Consider the following 11,033-nt stretch of genomic DNA (forward strand, 5'->3'; position numbering starts at 1 on the left):
CGTGTTCAGCACACGTTCAGCTCGATGACGATCCCCGGGCTCCGATCCAGCAAAGCTTCGGGGATGAGTTCCGTCAGCACGACGGCGTGGTGACGATGATGATGCTCTACCGGCGCAGGGCTTCGCCTAAACTCCGCGACGATATGACCGAGGTGGAATATGGTGGAGGGGGCACCGCACACGGCTAAGGAACGATCCGTAGATCAACTTGTGTGTCTAGGGTGCCCCCCTGCCCCCGTATATAAAGGAGCCAGGGGGGAGGAGGCGGCCGGCCAAGGAGGGCGCACCAAGGGGGGAGTCCTACTCCCACCGGGAGTAGGACTCCCTTCTTTCCTAGTTGGAATAGGAGAAGGGGGGGAAGAGGAGGAAGAGGGGAAGGAAAGGGGGGCACCGCCCCCCCTTCCCTTGTCCTATTCGGACTAGGAGGGGGAGGGGCGCGCGGCCCCCTCCTGGATCCTTCTCTCTTCTCCCTCGTGGCCCATGTAGGCCCATTAACCCCCCGGGGGGTTCCGGTAACCTCCCGGTACTCCGGTAAAATGCCGATTTCACCCGGAGCCATTCCGATGTCCAAACATAGGCTTCCAATATATCAATCTTTATGTCTCGACCATTCCGAGACTCCTCGTCATGTCCGTGATCACATCCGGGACTCCAAACAAACTTCGGTACATCAAAACTTGTAAACTCATAATAAAACTGTCATCAAAACGTTAAGCGTGCGGACCCTACGGGTTCGAGAACTATGTAGACATGACCTAAAACCATTCTCGGTCAATAACCAATAGCGGGACCTGGATGCCCATATTGGTTCCTACATATTCTACGAAGATCTTTATCGGTCAAACCGCATAACAACATACGTTGTTCCCTTTGTCATCGGTATGTTACTTGCCCGAGATTTGATCGTCGATATCCAATACCTAGTTCAATCTCGTTACCGGCAAGTCTCTTTACTCGTTCTGTAATACGTCATCTCATAAGTAACTTATTAGTTATAATGCTTGCAAGGCTTAAGTGATGAGTATTACCGAGAGGGCCCAGAGATACCTCTCCGACAATCGGAGTGACAAAACCTAATCTCGGAATACGCCAACTCAACATGTACCTTCGGAGACACCTGTAGTACTCCTTTATAATCACCCAGTTACATTGTGACGTTTGGTAGTACCCAAAGTGTTCTTCCGGTAAACGGGAGTTGCATATTTCTCATAGTTGCAGGAACATGTATAAGTCATGAAGAAAGCAATAGCAGAATACTAATCGATCAAGTGCTAAGCTAACGGGATGGGTCATGTCAATCACATCATTCTCCTAATGATGTGATCCCATTAATCAAATGACAACACATGTCTATGGTTAGGAAACATAACCATCTTTGATTAATGAGCTAGTCAAGTAGAGGCATACTAGTGACTATATGTTTGTCTATGTATTCACACATGTATCATGTTTCCGGTTAATACAATTCTAGCATGAATAATAAACATTTATCATGATATGAGGAAATAAATAATAACTTTATTATTGCCTCTAGGGCATATTTCCTTCAGTCTCCACTTGCACTAGAGTCAATAATCTAGATTACATAGTAATGATTCTAACACCCACGGAGTTTTGGTGTTGATCATGTTTTGCTCGTGAGAGAGGCTTAGTCAACGGGTCTGCAACATTCAGATCCGTATGTATTTTGCAAATCTCTATGTCTCCCACTTGGACTTGGTCCCGAATGGAATTGAATCGTCTCTTGATGTGCTTGGTCCTCTTGTGAAATCTGGATTCCTTTGCCAAAGCAATTGCACCAGTATTGTCACAGAAGATCTTCATTGGTCCCGATGCACTAGGTATGATACCTAGATCGGTAATGAACTCCTTCATCCAGACTCCTTCATTTGCTGCTTCAGAAGTAGCTATGTACTCCGCTTCACATGTAGATCCAGCCACGACGCTTTGTTTAGAACTGCACCAACTTACAGCTCCACCGTTTAATATAAACACGTATCCGGTTAGCGATTTAGAATCATTCGGATCAGTGTCAAAGCTTGCATCGACGTAACCTTTTACGACTAGCTCTTTGTCACCTCCATATACGAGAAACATATCCTTAGTCCTTTTCAGGTATTTCAGGATGTTCTTGACCGCTGTCCAGTGATCCACTCCTGGATTACTTTGGTACCTTCCTGCCAAGCTTATTGCTAAGCATACGTCAGGTCTGGTACACAGCATTGCATACATGATAGAGCCTATGGCTGAAGCATAGGGAACATCTTTCATTTTCTCTCTATCTTCTGCTGTGGTCGGGCATTGAGTTTGACTCAACTTCACACCTTGTAGCACAGGCAAGAAACCTTTCTTTGCCTGATCCATTTTGAACTTTTTCAAAATTTTGTCAAGGTATGTGCTTTGTGAAAGTCCTATTAAGCGTCTTGATCTATCTCTATAGATCTTGATGCCTAATATGTAAGCAGCTTCACCGAGGTCTTTCATCGAAAAACTTTTATTCAAGTATCCCTTTATGCTATCCAGAAATTCTATATCATTTCCAATTAATAATATGTCATCTACATATAAAATGAGAAATGCTACAGAGCTCCCACTCACTTTCTTGTAAATACAGACTTCTCCAAAAGTCTGTATAAAACCATATGCTTTGATCACACTATCAAAACGTTTATTCCAACTCCGAGATGCTTGCACCAGCCCATAAATAGATCGCTGGAGTTTGCACACTTTGTTAGCACCTTTTGGATCAACAAAACCTTCTGGTTGCATCATATACAACTCTTCTTCCAGAAATCCATTCAAGAATGCAGTTTTGACATCCATTTGCCAAATTTCATAATCGTGAAATGCAGCAATAGCTAACATGATTCGGACAGACTTAAGCATCGCTACGGGTGAGAAAGTCTCATCGTACTCAACCCCTTGAACTTGTCGAAAACCTTTCGCAACAAGTCGAGCTTTATAGACAGTTATATTACCATCAGCGTCAGTCTTCTTCTTAAAAATCCATTTATTCTCAATGGCTTGCCGATCATCGGGCAAGTCAACCAAAGTCCATACTTTGTTTTCGTACATGGATCCCATCTCAGATTTCATGGCCTCTAGCCATTTTGCGGAATCTGGGCTCATCATCGCTTCCTCATAGTTCGTAGGTTCATCATGGTCAAGTAACACGACTTCCAGAATAGGATTACCGTACCACTCTGGTGTGGATCTTATTCTGGTAGACCTGCGAGGTTCAGTAGAAACTTGATCTGAAGTTTCATGATCAATATCATTAGCTTCCTCACTAGTTGGTGTAGTTGTCACAGGAACTGGTTCTTGTGACGAACTATTTTCCAACAAGGGAGTAGATACAGTTATCTCATCAAGTTCTACTTTCCTCCCACTCACTTCTTTCGAGAGAAACTCCTTCTCTAGAAAGGATCCGAATTTAGCAACGAAAATCTTGCCCGCAGATCTGTGATAGAAGGTGTACCCAATAGTCTCCTTTGGGTATCCTATGAAGACACATTTCTCCGATTTGGGTTCGAGCTTATCTAGTTGAAGTTTCTTTACATAAGCATCGCAGCCCCAAACTTTAAGAAACGACAACTTTGGTTTCTTGCCAAACCACAGTTCATAAGGTGTCGTCTCAACGGATTTTGATGGTGCCCTATTTAACGTGAATGCGGCCGTCTCTAAAGCATAACCCCAAAACGATAGTGGTAAATCTGTAAGAGACATCATAGATCGCACCATATCTAGTAAAGTACGATTACGACGTTTGGACACACCATTTCGTTGTGGTGTTCCGGGTGGCGTGAGTTGCGAAACTATTCCGTATTGTTTCAAGTGTAGACCAAACTCGTAACTCAAATATTCTCCTCCATGATCAGATCGTAGAAACTTTATTTTCTTGTTACGATGATTTTCCACTTCACTCTGCAATTCTTTGAACTTTTCAAATGTTTCAGACTTGTGTTTCATTAAGTAGATATACCCATATCTGCTCAAATCATCTGTGAAGGTGAGAAAATAACGATACCCGCCGCGAGCCTCAACATTCATTGGACCACAAACATCAGTATGTATGATCTCCAACAAATCAGTTGCTCGCTCCATAGTTCCGGAGAACGGCGTTTTAGTCATCTTGCCCATGAGGCACGGTTCGCAAGTACCAAGTGATTCATAATCAAGTGATTCCAAAAGCCCATAAGTATGGAGTTTCTTCATGCGCTTTACACCGATATGACCTAAATGGCAGTGCCACAAATAAGTTGCACTATCGTTATCAACTCTGCATCTTTTGGTCTCAACACTATGAATATGTGTATCACTACTATCGAGATTTAATAAAAATAGACCACTCTTCAAGGGTGCATGACCATAAAAGATATTACTCATATAAATAGAACAACCATCATTCTCTGATTTAAATGAATAACCATCTCGCATCAAACAAGATCCAGATATAATGTTCATTCTCAACGCTGGCACCAAATAACAATTATTTAGGTCTAAAACTAATCCCGATGGTAGATGTAGAGGTAGCGTGCCGACCGCGATCACATCGACTTTGGAACCATTTCCCACGCGCATCGTCACCTCGTCCTTAGCTAATCTTCGCTTAATTCGTAGTCCCTGTTTTGAGTTGCAAATATTAGCAACAGAACCAGTATCAAATACCCAGGTGCTACTGCGAGCATTAGTAAGGTACACATCAATAACATGTATATCACATATACCTTTGTTCACTTTGCCATCCTTCTTATCCGCCAAATACTTGGGGCAATTCCGCTTCCAGTGTCCAGTCTGCTTGCAGTAGAAGCACTCAGTTTCAGGCTTAGGTCCAGACTTGGGTTTCTTCTCTTGAGCAGCAACTTGCTTGCCGTTCTTTTTGAAGTTCCCCTTCTTCTTCCCTTTGCCCTTTTTCTTGAAACTGGTGGTCTTGTTAACCATCAACACTTGATGCTCCTTTTTGATTTCTACCTCCGCAGCTTTTAGCATTGCGAAGAGCTCGGGAATAGTTTTGTTCATCCCTTGCATATTATAGTTCATCACGAAGCTCTTGTAGCTTGGTGGTAGTGATTGGAGAATTCTGTCAATGACACTATCATTAGGAAGATTAACTCCCAGTTGAATCAAGTGATTATTATACCCAGACATTTTGAGTATGTGTTCACTGACAGAACTATTCTCCTCCATCTTGCAGCTGTAGAACTTATTGGAGACTTCATATCTCTCAATTCGGGCATTTGCTTGAAATATTAACTTCAACTCCTGGAACATCTCATATGCTCCATGACGTTCAAAACGTCGTTGAAGACCCGGTTCTAAGCCGTAAAGCATGGCACACTGAACTATAGAGTAGTCATCAGCTTTGCTCTGCCAGACGTTCTTAACGTCATCAGTTGCATCAGCAGCAGCCCTGGCACCCAGCGGTGCTTCCAGCATGTAACTTTTCTGTGCAGCAATGAGGATAATCCTCAGGTTACGGACCCAGTCCGTGTAATTGCTACCATCATCTTTCAACTTTGCTTTCTCAAGGAACACATTAAAATTCAACGGAACAACAGCACGAGCCATCTATCTATAAACAAACATAGACAAGCAAAATACTATCAGGTACTAAGTTCATGATAAATTTAAGTTCAATTAATCATATTACTTAAGAACTCCCACTTAGACAGACATCTCTCTAGTCATCTAAGTGATCACGTGATCCAAATCAACTAAACCATGTCCGATCATCACGTGAGATGGAGTAGTTTCAATGGTGAACATCACTATGTTGATCATATCTACTATATGATTCATGTTCGACCTTTCAGTCTCCGTGTTCCGAGGCCATATCTGTATATGCTAGGCTCGTCAAGTATGACCTGAGTATTCCGCGTGCGCAACTGTTTTGCACCCGTTGTATTTGAACATAGAGCCTATCACACCCGATCATCACGTGGTGTCTCAGCACGAAGAACTTTCGCAACGGTGCATACTCAGGGAGAACACTTCTTGATTATTAAGTGAGAGATCATCTTAAAATGCTACCGTCAATCAAAGCAAGATAAGATGCATAAAAGATAAACATCACATGCAATCAATATAAGTGATATGATATGGCCATCATCATCTTGTGCTTGTGATCTCCATCTTCGAAGCACCTTCATGATCACCATTGTCACCGACGCGACACCTTGATCTCCATCGTAGCATCGTTGTCGTTATGCCATCTATTGCTTCTACGACTATCGCTACCGCTTAGTGATAAAGTAAAGCAATTACAGGGCGTTTGCATTTCATACAATAAAGCGACAACCATATGGCTCTTGCCAGTTGCCGATAACTTCGGTTACAAAACATGATCATCTCATACAATAAAATATAGCATCACGTCTTGACCATATCACATCACAACATGCCCTGCAAAAACAAGTTAGACGTCCTCTACTTTGTTGTTGCAAATTTTACGTGGCTGCTACGGGCTTAGCAAGAACCGTTCTTACCTACGCATCAAAACCACAACGATAGTTTGTCAAGTTGGTGCTGTTTTAACCTTCGCAAGGACCGGGCGTAGCCACACTCGATTCAGCTAAAGTGAGAGAGACAGACACCCGCCAGCCACCTTTAAGCACGAGTGCTCGCAATGGTGAAACCAGTCTCGCGTAAGCGTACGCGTAATGTCGGTCCGGGCCGCTTCATCTCACAATACCGCCGAACCAAAGTATGACATGCTGGTAAGCAGTATGACTTGTATCGCCCACAACTCACTTGTGTTCTACTCGTGCATATAACATCAACGCATAAAACCTAGGCTCGGATGCCACTGTTGGGGAACGTAGTAATTTCAAAAAATTTCCTACGCACACGCAAGATCATGGTGATGATATAGCAACGAGAGGGGAGAGTGTTCGTCCATGTACCCTCGTAGACCGTAAGCGGAAGCGTTAGCACAACGCGGTTGATGTAGTCGTACGTCTTCACGATCCGACCGATCCAAGCACCGAAGGTACGGCACCTCCGTGTTCAGCACACGTTCAGCTTGATGATGATCCCCGGGCTCCGATCCAGCAAAGCTTCGGGGATGAGTTCCGTCAGCACGACGGCGTGGTGACGATGATGATGCTCTACCGGCGCAGGGCTTCGCCTAAACTCCGCGACGATATGACCGAGGTGGAATATGGTGGAGGGGGGCACCGCACATGGCTAAGGAACGATCCGTAGATCAACTTGTGTGTCTAGGGTGCCCCCCCGCCCCCGTATATAAAGGAGCCAGGGGGGAGGAGGCGGCCGGCCAAGGAGGGCGCGCCAAGGGGGGAGTCCTACTCCCACCGGGAGTAGGACTCCCTTTTTTCCTAGTTGGAATAGGGGAAGGGGGGGAAGAGGAGGAAGAGGGGAAGGAAAGGGGGGGCGCCGCCCCCCTTCCCTTGTCCTATTCGGACTACGAGGGGGAGGGGCGCGCGGCCCCCTCCTAGCTCCTTCTCTCTTCTCGCTCGTGGCCCATGTAGGCCCATTAACCCCCGGGGGGTTTCGGTAACCTCCCGGTACTCCGGTAAAATGCCGATTTCACCCGGAACCATTCTGATGTCCAAACATAGGCTTCCAATGTATCAATCTTTATGTCTCGACCATTCCGAGACTCCTCGTCATGTCCGTGATCACATCCGGGACTCCGAACAAACTTCGGTACATCAAAACTTGTAAACTCATAATAAAACTGTCATCGAAACGTTAAGCGTGCGGACCCTACGGGTTCGAGAACTATGTAGACATGACCTAAAACCATTCTCGGTCAATAACCAATAGCGGGACCTGGATGCCCATATTAGTTCCTACATATTCTACGAAGATCTTTATCGGTCAAATCGCATAACAACATACGTTGTTCCCTTTGTCATCAGTATGTTACTTGCCCGAGATTTGATCATCGATATCCAATACCTAGTTCAATCTCGTTACCGGCAAGTCTCTTTACTCGTTCTGTAATACGTCATCTCATAACTAACTTATTAGTTATAATGCTTGCAAGGCTTAAGTGATGAGTATTACCGAGAGGGCCCAGAGATACCTCTCCGACAATCGGAGTGACAAAACCTAATCTCGAAATACGCCAACTCAACATGTACCTTCGGAGACACCTGTAGTACTCCTTTATAATCACCCAGTTACGTTGTGACGTTTGGTAGTACCCAAAGTGTTCTTCCGGTAAACGGGAGTTGCATATTTCTCATAGTTGCAGGAACATGTATAAGTCATGAAGAAAGCAATAGCATAATACTAATCGATCAAGTGCTAAGCTAACGGGATGGGTCATGTCAATCACATCATTCTCCTAATGATGTGATCCCATTAATCAAATGACAACACATGTCTATGGTTAGGAAACATAACCATCTTTGATCAATGAGCTAGTCAAGTAGAGGCATACTAGTGACTATATGTTTGTCTATGTATTCACACATGTATCATGTTTCCGGTTAATACAATTCTAGCATGAATAATAAACATTTATCATGATATGAGGAAATAAATAATAACTTTATTATTGCCTCTAGGGCATATTTCCTTTAGTGCAATGTAGGATGTCTTGGCCGTAAGCTAACCATTGTCATGCGACCTTTAGGATCGATCCAACGAGGCACAACATTCATCGCGTGTCCCTATTGAAGAACATCATAGTAACATACTTAACAATGAAGTTTAGCTTAAAAAATAATGTATGCAAAAGATGCACTAAGGACAAATAGTAAAAATCTTACCATCTTTCCTAAATAGATGTGACCGTAGTTCAATACACACACTAGTGGTCGCACGTATCGAGTACTAATATTTCAAAGTCCAGGAAAATAACCTTTCTTGACAGTATCAAGATCCTCAAGCCATAAAAAATAATGAGTTTTCTCCTCACAGTTTAGTTCAGCCCCGAGACAGTAGTAGGTGCTGTCTACCAAGACTCAGACATGTTTGCTTGAATGGAAATAAGCTGTCAATAGAAATTAGTTATCAACTATTTTTAAATAAACAATATAAATTACTTAATAAATATGGTTGAGAAACTCACATATAGGTAGAACTGGAGGCGTCTACACATTGAGCCAGATGTCGATATTACCTTCAATTTCATCTTCCGGGCGAATACCAAAGGTGATAAGCATATTAGGCTCAAATGCATTTGCCTTGCATAGTGCTTTCCAATTTGAGCATTTAAAATGGGAGTAGTTCTCTGTATTATATAATTTTACGGGAAAAGTGTAACCATGCTCGGTCCTCAAGTGAACTCTATTTACCTCCATACTTTCCATAGTACTGAAACCAATCTTATCCAAGACATAAAATCTTGCATGGCAAGCGAGATATAGCTCCCCCATCAAACCGAGAGATGAGTGTATGTCTCCCTTGTTGTGCAATGGACACATTACCTTGTAATGTCCAACGTGTATCAACAATTTTTTCTTCATTTGAGTATAATACAGTAGGGAAGGTCCCTATCGAATTTCATTTTCTATTAATAAATGGGTATGTACAAATGAGTGGTAATTTTACTATAGAGGAATTTGCAATGTATCAAGCCATTATTGCATGCCATACTTTAGACTTTGTTTCGCATTTGTCATCGCCGGTTGGAAACTTTCCTTGAAATCATAGACGCATTAGTTCGGGTTCGGATCTTTGTTCTCAAAGATGATGCCATTTCTCTGATTTTCATATACTCTTGGAAGCAACTGAAATTCATTTTTTCTGTTATTGATCAACATCTGAATAATATCTAGATCAGTTGGTTGAAATCACATCTAAAGAACAGATGCATAACATCCTTAGTGCAAGCTTCATCACATAGTACACACTCATAACTGTTAATGTGAGAGTTTTTCCTCCACAGAAGTTCTAGTGCTTAATCTATCTTGAATGAGAAGCTAGCAAAAGAACTTCTAATTATGCAAAACAGAGGATTTCTAGATCCAGTAGAAAGGTGCAGGAGCTTTTTGAGGATTGCCAATGAGAGTATTATAAACCTTCCTATTTGAATATTTAGTACCATGTCCTTGAAATTTCCATATGTCTAGAGTGAGATCCTGAAGGAAATATGCCCTAGAGGCAATAATAAAGTTGTTATTTATATTTCCTTATATCATGATAAATGTTTATTATTCATGCTAGAATTGTATTAACCGGAAACTTAGTACATGTGTGAATATATAGAAAAACAGAGTGTCACTAGTATGCCTCTACTTGACTAGCTCATTAAATCAAAGATGGTTAAGTTTCCTAGCCATAGGCATGAGTTGTCATTTGATTAACGAGATCATATCATTAGAGAATGATGTGATTGACTTGACCCATTCCGTTAGCTTAGCACTTGATCGTTTAGTATGTTGCTATTGCTTTCTTCATGCACTACTAGGGAAAACCCTATACATAGAACTTTAGCAGTAGCGTGGGTCAAAAAAGCACGCTGGTGCTAATTAGCAGTAGCGCGCCTGAGGTAACCGCGCTGCAGATAAAGATCTAGCAGTAGCGCGTCTTGCTGTACACACGTTACTACTAAAATTCCCACGGCTTAGCCCATAAGCTACACATAGTAGTAGCGATCTATGAAGAACCGCGCTGCCGCTATGTTGTTTGTAGCAGCGTGTTTTAATATAAACACGTTGCTCCTAATGGTTATAAAATTAAATGGAAAGAGAATGGAAAGGTAATTGAAAATGAAAGAAATAGAATAAGGTGAAAGGAAACAAATAAAATGTGAAGAAAACTAAATGGAAAAGGGAAAAAAGAGAAAGGAGTAGCAGTAGCGTGTATCAGAGAACGCGCTGTAGCTAAGATAGCAGCAGCGCTTTTCCCGGAACGCGCTACTGCTACTTCTGACTTAACCACGGGGTTCGTCCTTCCCCACGCCACTTTCCCCCAAATCCAACTCTCTCCACTCTCGCCGCCGCCGTCGCCCGTCGGCCGCCGCGCTCTCTCCGCACCCTCTACGCCGCCCCGACCCCCGACCTCAACGCCGCCCCCGCCCCCGACCTCAACGCCGCCCCGACCCCAGATTCAACGCCGCC

The sequence above is a fragment of the Triticum dicoccoides genome, chromosome 4B (assembly GCF_002162155.2).
Source record: "Triticum dicoccoides isolate Atlit2015 ecotype Zavitan chromosome 4B, WEW_v2.0, whole genome shotgun sequence".
Lineage (NCBI taxonomy): Eukaryota > Viridiplantae > Streptophyta > Magnoliopsida > Poales > Poaceae > Triticum > Triticum dicoccoides.